Source organism: Lolium perenne, chromosome 5, assembly GCF_019359855.2.
Source record: "Lolium perenne isolate Kyuss_39 chromosome 5, Kyuss_2.0, whole genome shotgun sequence".
Taxonomy (NCBI): Eukaryota; Viridiplantae; Streptophyta; class Magnoliopsida; order Poales; family Poaceae; genus Lolium; species Lolium perenne.
The window spans coordinates 45,853,352-45,863,797 of NC_067248.2; the positions used below are offsets into that span (position 1 = coordinate 45,853,352).

The 10,446-nt window shown below is 41.8% G+C and overlaps 1 long non-coding RNA gene across 23 annotated transcripts; it reads right to left on the reverse strand.

Moving 5' to 3' along the window:
* Positions 1–642: 642 nt before the first annotated feature.
* Positions 643–9,523, reverse strand: LOC127298464 (uncharacterized). 23 transcript variants are annotated; one of them, XR_011744778.1, is made up of 13 exons: positions 9,085–9,522; positions 8,545–8,750; positions 8,240–8,298; positions 6,350–7,544; positions 5,773–5,834; positions 4,731–4,910; positions 4,362–4,602; positions 3,900–4,001; positions 3,549–3,810; positions 3,115–3,242; positions 2,459–2,557; positions 1,886–2,042; positions 643–1,500 (listed from the first exon to the last, which is right to left on the reverse strand). It is a non-coding gene; the product is annotated as an uncharacterized lncRNA (long non-coding RNA). The 23 variants fall into 23 exon arrangements; XR_011744767.1 differs by having other exon boundaries at positions 4,731–4,926; positions 9,085–9,521; XR_011744775.1 differs by having other exon boundaries at positions 4,731–4,926; positions 5,773–7,544; positions 8,596–8,750; positions 9,085–9,523.
* Between the last annotated feature and the right edge of the window lie 923 nt (positions 9,524–10,446).

Sequence of the window (10,446 nt, forward strand, 5' to 3'; positions counted from 1 at the left end):
GTGACTGGCGCTAATTGCCTAGAATCCAAGATGATTAGACACCTTTCATTTTCTCTATTTCGTTGGTTAATCCACATTGCAACTTTATGCGATCCATGAGATATAATATACTTTGATATTTTTAATTTAAAATATAAAACCATGCACATCACTTTGATACAGAGGCTGGGATCCGTATTCGAAAAAGGAGATTCACCATTATATTATGAGAAAGGGTTCTGAGAAGTCATCCTAAGATTCACTACAAAGTACTCCCTAGGTTTATTGAAACTGGTGTATCATGATACATAACATGAGTTTGATAATTGGTATTGTGAGTTTGCACACATCGCTAATAATACGGTGTCTTCTTCAGAAACACAACCATAAGCGGCTCATCACTCACATCAAACCAAGTCTTATCCTTAGAAGCATACACGCCAGACCTTTGCATGCCTCTTTCTTGGCACATGCCTGTTGGACTATGTATAGCTTCTACGGCTATTGTACCTACTAGATTTTGATGTGCGCCTTGGCGCACGACCCCGTGAAGCTTATACCTGTGTTTATTTTGTATACATTTGTAAAGATCAATAGTAAGCAAGCAATGAATGAAAAGTGAATAACTATCCATTACAAAAATTATCAGTTGACAAAGAGGAGGAAAATAACATAACATATCATTTGTCTTATATCAATCTGTCGCTTTCCGAGCGGTCACCGCCAGTCCCTCAGGGTACCTAATCAGACATGAAGCCAGGGACACAACCCGGCCAAAAGGATGGGGGGCTGAGCCCTAATCTCACCGCCGTGCGTCACCATAGCGTCCGCCACTTTATTACAGGCCCGAGGGCGTGCATTACAAAATACTGAAAACAGAGAAGTTCAACGAAATCTGAAATTTAATATCCCTAAAATAGCACCGTTGCTCGCTTCCCTTGATCGGTTGCACCAGAAGTTGTGAGTCAGTTCAACGTGAACCCGAGAAATACACCATATTTGAGCCTGAAACAGTGATTGCAGGTAGGCCTCTGCCTCACTGTGGAGAACATCCTGCAGATGCTCCATATGGCTAGCACCTAAACCGGCTACAACTCCGAGCTCATCTCTAAACACCAAACCCCAGCCACCAGACGCATTGGCTGGGTCCATGCTCCCATCAATATTTATCTTCAGAACATCGTGCACCGATGACTTCCACTTGATCTCATAGCAGGTTGCCCTTTCTTCTTTATCTTTCTTCACTGTTGTTCAAACTCAGCAATTAGAGACATGACAAACTGAATCTGACAAGGACGTAGACTCAGCAACATTGCATTTGTTCCTCACACGCCACCAGACCGAAAGCAGGTCAACACATCTCATCTTCTCCTGTTCATTGGCACCTAGTATCTATGCAATGACATCTTTGGCATCAAGACAAGAGGCCAACTTAGCTCTGATGGGTTCAAGCTTCAGATCCTCCACAATGCACACGGAGGCTTGCACTTCTGAAATAGATGGCCACCATCTTCATTAAATCTAGAGCACATGGGGCATAAAGTATCAATCTCAATGCCTCTCCTCAGAATAATGCAGCGATGTGGGAGGCTGTTATGAGAAAGACACCACATGAATTGTTTCGCTTGTGGACTACCTGGTGCCTTGAGATCATGTTCCGGTTGAAAGAAATATAAAGTATCAATCTCAATGCCTCTCCTCAGAATAATGCAGCGGTGTGGGAGGCTGTTATGAGAAAGACACCACATGAATTGTTTCGCTTGCGGACTACCTGGTGCCTTGAGATCATGTTCCGGTTGAAAGAAATATAAAGTATCAATCTCAATGCCTCTCCTCAGAATAATGCAGCGATGTGGGAGGCTGTTATGAGAAAGACACCACATGAATTGTTTCGCTTGCGGACTACCTGGTGCCTTGAGATCATGTTCCGGTTGAAAGAAATATAAGAGACTGAATTTTAGCATGAGGTACTCGGTTTCTCCAAATCGTCCCTAAGATCGCTAGCCATGTTGTATCGGCATGGAAGATGAGCACAAGTGAATACTGAACTTCAACATTCTACCCTTAAAAAGAAAGCCAAGAAAGGAATTAAACTGGAGCACCATCGAGAAAACTTGCAGATGTCATAACGGAATTAAACACATAACACCTAAATGTACAACCCCTTAGTAGTGTCCTATTTATTTCTTTGTAGGACCCCCAAAATTTGCAGGTAAACTTTGCCCAGTATAATTAGAACCGCAGGGACTATATAACTCAATATATAGATTAAAACAGAGGTTTGACATTTGTCAGACAACTTTTGCATAACACACACAGAACAGAAAACAAATAAGAGAACTCGAATTACTAATGTACTGGACAGAAACATGCTTATACTGGTTGCCCATATGGTATCCAACAAATATCATACGGATGGTCTGCAAGTTGAGAAAACAACAACCATTCTGCAGAAATGATCAAGTAGAGATGATCGTACCTAAAAGAACTGAAAAGATAAGAAGAATATGTGGTTAAAGGTGCCACGATAAGCAAATGCCCCAGATTTCGTATATCAACATAACTCGTTCTCTGCAACCTGCATAAAGATTCAACTCGGGTTTCTATAATAGATATACAGGGGAAGCACAAGTTATAGTATTTGAAATGACATTACATAATGTACATCAAATGGTATATGAAATGACAGAATAGGTTGGTCACTGCACTTTTTGAGTGAATATATCCAGCCAGTGATGCCATGGTCCTTATGGGCCAGGCGGCAAAACGTGATAGATTAAATCATGTATTGTGTTTTTTAAAGATAATTGGCTATTTGCAGTCAGGTTTTGGAAAATATGAGCTACACATGAGATTAACACCATAAAAATACTAATGTCAGCTGCTTAGGTAGGAAAGAAGTGCAAGAACAAATCAAAAGCAATTAATTATTACAGAACCTTGTAGCAAATTTTGATCTAGGAATAATTTAAATTTCCAAATAGGTGACAGTTTTTAATAGTGCCAACCATGAATTATTTGATTGGACAGAATTCCATCAAGACAAACCAGTAAAGAACACATGAAAAATTGGAAAATTGAGAGGCTTATATCATTCAGCATAGAATTCACAGGGAAAAAAGGAGAACCACATGCCTACTATAAAGAAGAGTACCGCAGCCTTCGAGATTGGACTAACATGTCATTTCTACGTAAATTGTACGTCTTTGAATTAATATAAAGATACTCTGGTCTAGAACATGACCAAATATCACACAAGGGGCCTGAATTTAAAAACAAAGTTATCAGCTATAACATGAAGAAAGCCATTTGGACAAAATATTTACACACCTACTGCAAGTATGGAAAGAAGCACAAACATAATACTTTACCGAGACTAACAAAAAAATCCTACATCAGATGATACTTCAAACAGATATTTCCTATATAAGGAGTCGGACTTCTGTAAGAAAATAAATAGCAGCACAAATAGTCTCATATCTATATAAGCCAAGCTATACAAACAGATTTGCATCTTGCTTTTCTTTCTAGAAACATGCCTGGGAAAGAATGCCAGTAAAAAAACCCACCTAGTTTAGTAATCAAATAGTTATTTCTTGCATCAGTAGAAGCATGATTTGCTACACCATATCCTGAGAACATACCATTTCCTTTTGTTGTTTTGCCTTCATGCCTCTACCCACTTGTACGGAGAAGCATGATTTGCTACGCCAAAAATTAGCAATAACCAAAGATCAATCAGCCTGATAACCAAAAATAGTGCTCATTCCTTGAGACATCATCTCTGCAATTTCGGATCCTCATCTTCTTCAATCATGCCATGGGTTCCTCCTAAAATGCACCCACATAAATTAGTTAATCCTATGGTAGTTTCTGTATGACAGACTGCACGAGATCAACCAAATAGACACGGAGCTAACCTCCCTGCTAGGTCGAGCATAGTCAACCAGGCTTCAACTGAAGATCATATCCATTATCAGACATTCAGACCACCAAAGCGACTCTGGTTGCTCATCAATTTTCTGAGAAAAAGGCAACCATAATCAAAAATAATTTACACTGCAGAAAGCGAAAATATGAAGATGGAACATTTGTTCTTATCAGTAGCAAGTTAGGAGCACGTCTTGGGAACAACCATGGGCTAGCATATAAAGAAACATAACTTCATATAACTAATCCTAGGTTTTGTAACCATAAATCGAAACCTCTACTGGTCCACTGATCATGCGGTGCATATATTATGTACACGTTTGAGAAGAAAACTAAATACAGTAACTGTTAGATATTCCCCATTTTTGCAGGCCTGGTTTTGCATATCCGCACCCAACAACCACATGTCAAAAGGACTTGAAGGAAGAGAAAGGGGCAGACCACCATCGAACCTTCCAATCCAGCGTGGGAGCACAGAAAGAGCAGATTGATGGCGGAGGAAAGCAGCACTCGTGGCCTTGAAAGAAGGGCTCTGCGATGGCCAGGCATATAGTGCACAGAGCGCGCCGTCCTTCTCTCCACCCGGGAGTAGATGCTCTCGTATGCCAGACTTCCTTCAAGGAGCGAGGAGGATGGAGAGGCCCCTGCCATCTCACCCCAAGGTGTGCTGCGGCGGCGCGAGCGGCGGCAAGGCTGCTCCCGGGGACGGTGAGGATGGAACAAATGTGCAACATAGGACATAGGTATTAATCATGCATGCATCAGTGGTGCCAATATCGATGAGAGAAACACAAGAGTTTCTAGTATGCATCGCTGCATACCTCCAATCCAAGCTATATAGTATAAACTTCTTCAATCTGTATCCACAAGAACGGCCGCATGTACCACATAGATCCTCTTGTAAACCACTATATTTTGGAACTTCAAGGCACGGCTTTTTTTTAGCAATGTCACTCCCTGCTATTGTTCTTGGTACGTCGGGAATTTACAATCCCCAAAATCTGAAGAATTTTTTATCTGTAGTGAGAAGAATCGTTAAATTGGTGAAAATTCTAAACAAAAAGGGAATAAAAAGACAAGAATGAGCTTCCAATTTTACTCTTCAAGCTGCATATTTTCTCACTTATGCTATATTCAGAATTTTGCTGAGTGTCGCTCATTAAGATTTCCTTTAACTTATGGACATCGCCTCCTTGGCTCATTGATATCACGTATGTACACAAGTACTAAACTTGCCATTCGATATATAGATTTGAAATAAAGGTTAAAAAGCAAGCACTGTGCAAGAACTTTTTTTGTTTGGTTGTAATTGCTAATCAAGCATTTTGCTCGATAGCACACTGCAAAAACTAAACGCAAGAAAATTAAAGTAGATCGAATCTAATATTTACATGGTTTCAGAAAAATAGTATTACAGTAGCAAACAAAAAAAAGCATTGAAGCACATGCGTCATAGTAGTGAGGCCACCCTCAGTTAAGGCACTCTCTAATAAATTTGTATACATAAGTGTAATGGCTGATGATGGGTACCAAACTAATAGTAAACGCATGATCAGATAGACACCAGAAAATTCGTCTACCGTTTTTCCAGAAGCCATAGTTAAATTCAATTTATAAACCACACTTCATGATCACTTGTATGTACCTTGCATACTCATGAACTCATAACATATTTGCCTTTCTGTACAAAATAGATTGCCAAGTAGTACTTTACTACAATTAGCAGCGTCTAAAACTAAGGCTCTGAGCTTTATGTTGCGCAACACTGAAGCTTATTTCCCCTCTAGGTCAGAAATAGGAAGCAACAATCCTAGCGAAACTACATCATAAAATGGTGCTGATAAGTGATAAGAAAGAGCATACCTTATGATTCATCGGGAAGGTGCACACCTTATAATACCAAATGTGACCTATGGGCGGTCATCCTAAGATGAAAACAAATTAGTAAAGTCAAGTCAAGTCACTAACAGTCCAATAAGTAGTACCGATTCATGAAATCTAAGAAAGAAGAGAAGCGAAAGAAACTGAATCTTTACTGCCGTGGAAACTAATAAATCAAGAGAATAAGATATTCAGATGGGGTTTAGAATTGTTGTATATTGGAAACCAGCAGTGGCTCACGACATCCTCTGCACAATATTAACATACATATGGCAGAACAATTCCATATTCCATAGTAAAAAAAGTATTATGTACTACTTTGATCCACCATCTCCAATATATGATTCATTAATAAAATAAAGGCATAACTATTTACAAAGGTGAATATGTCAAAAAAATGTAGTTATTAATTAGTGACTATCATTGATCACCAGCAAACAGAATCTAAAACGATGCATGTGTCAACTGCAGCTCCTTACACAAATAAGCACATAAATATAAATCAATAAGCCATGAAACGGAATCTAAAACGATTTTGGAAGAGGGGAATCATGGATACTTATGATACTACGCTCTGCTCCAGATCCAGCCCGCTCCAGCTCTTAGCAGCCATGACAGAAATTCGCTTAACCAAAGCTCATGTTAATCAGTTCAACTGAGAAGAACCAAATAAGGCACTGCCAAAAACCTGAGAATATAAATATTAAACTTGTCTAGCTAAGCACATAATTATATTTTCAAATCTGGCCAGGTCACTCGGCTGATATAGTGTAAGCGAGTGATGACAATTGCAGTGAACGACCCTTTTTACAATAGTTACTCTAATCAGTTCATCGAGAAACAAGCTACATTCTTGATTCGTATTTTCATAGCATATTAAGGTAAAACTAAAGAAAACAAAGAGCTTATATTGATAAACCAATATAATTTCAGTATTTGTGTAATAGTATGTTGGAATATCAAGCAATTGACAATTGCCGACTACAAATTCTTACAAATAACGATGTTATGATATTTCTCAAAAGAAATGGGAATTAAAATAAGCAAGCCCTGATTTAGCATCCAGGGAAGATCGGTGAGTAAAACCAGAAAAACCAGTAACCATCTTTGAAATGTTCCATGGACTGCAGGAAGAAATTAGTAACTACAAACCATTCCACTAAGAAAAGGAATAAACTGCTATTCTGATGCATGTGAATACGGGAAGAGATAAGAGACAGTATAATTGTTCCTGATTGAGTACACAAAATGGTATTTGAAATAACACAATAGGTTGTTCACTGCATTTATCAAAGACTATTTCACCACGAAGAATAATAGCTGCTTCGAGTCAGTGGCCAGAGTATGGTGAGATGTAAATATGTGTGGCAACGCAGCAATACCTAAGTAAGCTGGATTTTACTCAGCCAATAGACACCCAGTTTGCCTTTATATGGTTATCTCCCTTAGCGTAAGCAACGAATAAAAAATGAACAGTGATGTTATCTTTGCAGCTCACATAAATCATGAACCAAACTTTCTACCAATTTGCTACATGTGGAATAAATAAGAAACTAAGTAGACAACTTAGGAGCCGAATGGAATGAGCTTACTGCAGATGGAGGCTATTATCTGGGTGTGATTCTCTTATCACAATCATCGGCCGGTGATGCTCCGTGCCACAGCAGGTCTCATCTTCCTTCTCGCTTGGACTATATTCTCCTCCTTTCAATCTCCCTCTATGCATCTTCCTCTTCCCCTCTGGTTCTCACTTGCTGCAGCAGACCAACCAAACAACACATGAACACACCAGAAAGAAAAGGAACACTGGAGAGAATAAAAAAGTACGAATACTGGACATATTATGATACTATGTAAGCTCAAATCACCTATGGAGGAAGATTTTCATTGCTATTCACTGAGCGGACCCAAGACCTGAAAGAAATTGCAACCAGAAAAGTCCACCAAGATTAAAATACTCCATGTGATATTATTGTTTCTTCTAAACCATTCAATTACCTAAACGAAATAGCCTACCGAAGCCAGAAAAAAGGGGCATGGAGAAACAAAAAAAAAAGCAATTTTATGAAAAGAGGTAAGAACTATGTTGAAATTATCTCCTGTAAGCTTCCAAAGTGCAGTTAAAATTAAACCATGCAACTCATAAGCTAACAAAGCTCCATTATGGACATATATATATAGTATATTGTACATCAAGCACACGATTTCTAATTGCGTAGGAGGTGTTGCACATAAATTAGAATTAGGAAAATGCTATGTTTTCCTCATAATAAAATTGGCCATGCATATCATCGATTTGTAAATCTAAATATGACATGAAGCATTCCTTTTGAAAATCATTTCGATCATTGGACCACTACCGTTGCAGCAACATATATGTGTTCCTCCCCTTTCCTAAACTAAAAGAAATAAGGAGTATTTGAAGAAGAAAAATATAAGAATCACTTACCCATGATATTGGAGCATCACCTCAAGAAATGTGCTTTGGTCGCTGGTTTTCCATGCCAACTGTACAAAGCAACATAACATCATCTTTAGCATGGACCATTTTGAGAAAAATGGCATATGTGCCACTGAAGAATGGAGCTAGCTAGCTAAAAAAAAATACTGACATACACCCTGTAGTAATGAAATTTTAGAGAAACAAAAAGAGAACCCACGAGGTAAATATGAATTTGAAACTTCTAATTTTCTTCACTACACAAATTGCAAAACTGAGAGATGTGGGGAGTGAGAGGGAGTACAGAGGAGCACCAATCACACGATGTACTTAAAAAGTGCCCCTAATTTCCTTGTGAGAGGGACCTCATAAGAAAGAACCAAACCACAATGTTTCTGGCTCCTCCACATCTCTGCCTACTCCACTTTTGTAGTCTTGCTGCTCCATATTTTTTCTTTCCGTCCTCTTACTCCTCCTAGTTCTCACCGGTGTCTGCTGCTGAGCACCACCAAGGTGACCCCTTCAAAGGCACGAGGATGCACATGAAGGAGGGGCTGAGAAGAATAAAAATTTGATGTACAAAATTAAAGAGGAATCAAAAGGAAGAATCAAAAAACAAAAATATAGAACAAATCTGGAATGAAATAGAACACCAGAACGAACAAATCTGAGACAAACCAAAAGGAAATGTCAAAGAATCTCAAATCTGGGATGATATAGAGCAGAAGAATGAGCAAATCATAGAGAAACAAAAGGAAATCTTATAGAATCTCAAATCTGGGACAAAATACAACTCAAGAGCAGACAAATCTGAGGCAAACCAAATCTCTTCTGTGTGACAGCACGAGGCGCACCAGCTCCTCCCAGCGACGGCATGGCGCGTGGCTGCGACGCTGCTCCCGCCGGCCACCACCTGCTCGTCCAGCGACGGTGGCGCTGCTCCCGCCGGCCACCACCTGCTCGTCCGGCGATGGCATGATGCGCGGCGGCTGCACTTCTCCCGCCGGCCACCACCCGCTGCTCTCTTGGTGTGGCACGGTATGAGGACGACCAGAGAAGGCGGAAGGATGGGAGAGGTTGGAGGAGAAAGGCGAAGATGGAGGGGATTGGAGGAGGAGCCAATCGAGGGGATTGGTGAGGAGAGCAGCATGCACGACGATTGGCTTCCGGCGGCTAGGGTTTTCAACTGTGGCTCCTCCTTTTATACTGTGCAGTCAAAAGAATTGGACGGACAAGATGCACTGATGGAAAGATCTAACGGCCCACGTGCTCTAATCGCTGTGAGGCCCCCTTTGGGGGGCATCATATATAACGTTAGATTATAACACATCCATATATATATATATATATATATGTGATAGGCCACCCAGTTTAGGGTTGAGTCGGTTCCCCCAAATCATTGTCTTACATGGTATCAGACTTTGTTACGTCCCACGCTTCCGCCCCAACGCAACCCTAGCCGCCGCCGCACGTCGATCGCCGCCGCCTTCACCTGCCGATCGCCGCCGTCGTCGCCATGTCGGGCGCGGCTACCTCAGGATCGTCCAACGCGAGCTATCTCCCGGCTTCCCTGGCAGCTCTCCTCTCTCGTCCGCTCGTGTCGTCCGCCTCCACCATGGCGCCGATCGGAACGAGGAGCATCGGCTCCTTCTACTCGCAACAGCCCTTGGCGTCTTCATCGCCGAACCAGGCGCTGCTGCTGCCCTCGCCCACCGCCACGGATGCCGCGATCTCGCCCCTGGCCTTTGCGCCTTCGGCCTCCTCGACGACCTGGATGGTCGGGTCCTCTGCGTCGGGTTCTGCCCCAATGCATCCTGCCCTCATGGAGCCTCCGCCTCCGGCAGGATCTATGGTTGCGCCGGCCGCTTCCACCTATGGAACGCCCGCGCCGTCCGTCTCTACCTCTACGGCGTACACGCCTTCGGCAGTCTTCACGACGGGCGCGCTGCCTCCGCCGTTTCACTTCGGCAACCACATCACCGTCAAGCTCACGCCGGACAATTACATATTCTGGCGCGCTCAGGTCCTCCCGCTGCTTGGGAGTCACTACCTCATCGGCTACGTCGATGGGTCTCTTCCCTGCCCCCGGCGCTGGTCAACAATGTCAACGGCCCGGTGTATAACCCAGCGCACCGTGTCTGGACGGTGATTCTCTCCTCCATCCAGGGATTGCTCTCCCCGGAAGTATCCGGGCTAATTGTTTTCGCGAAGACATC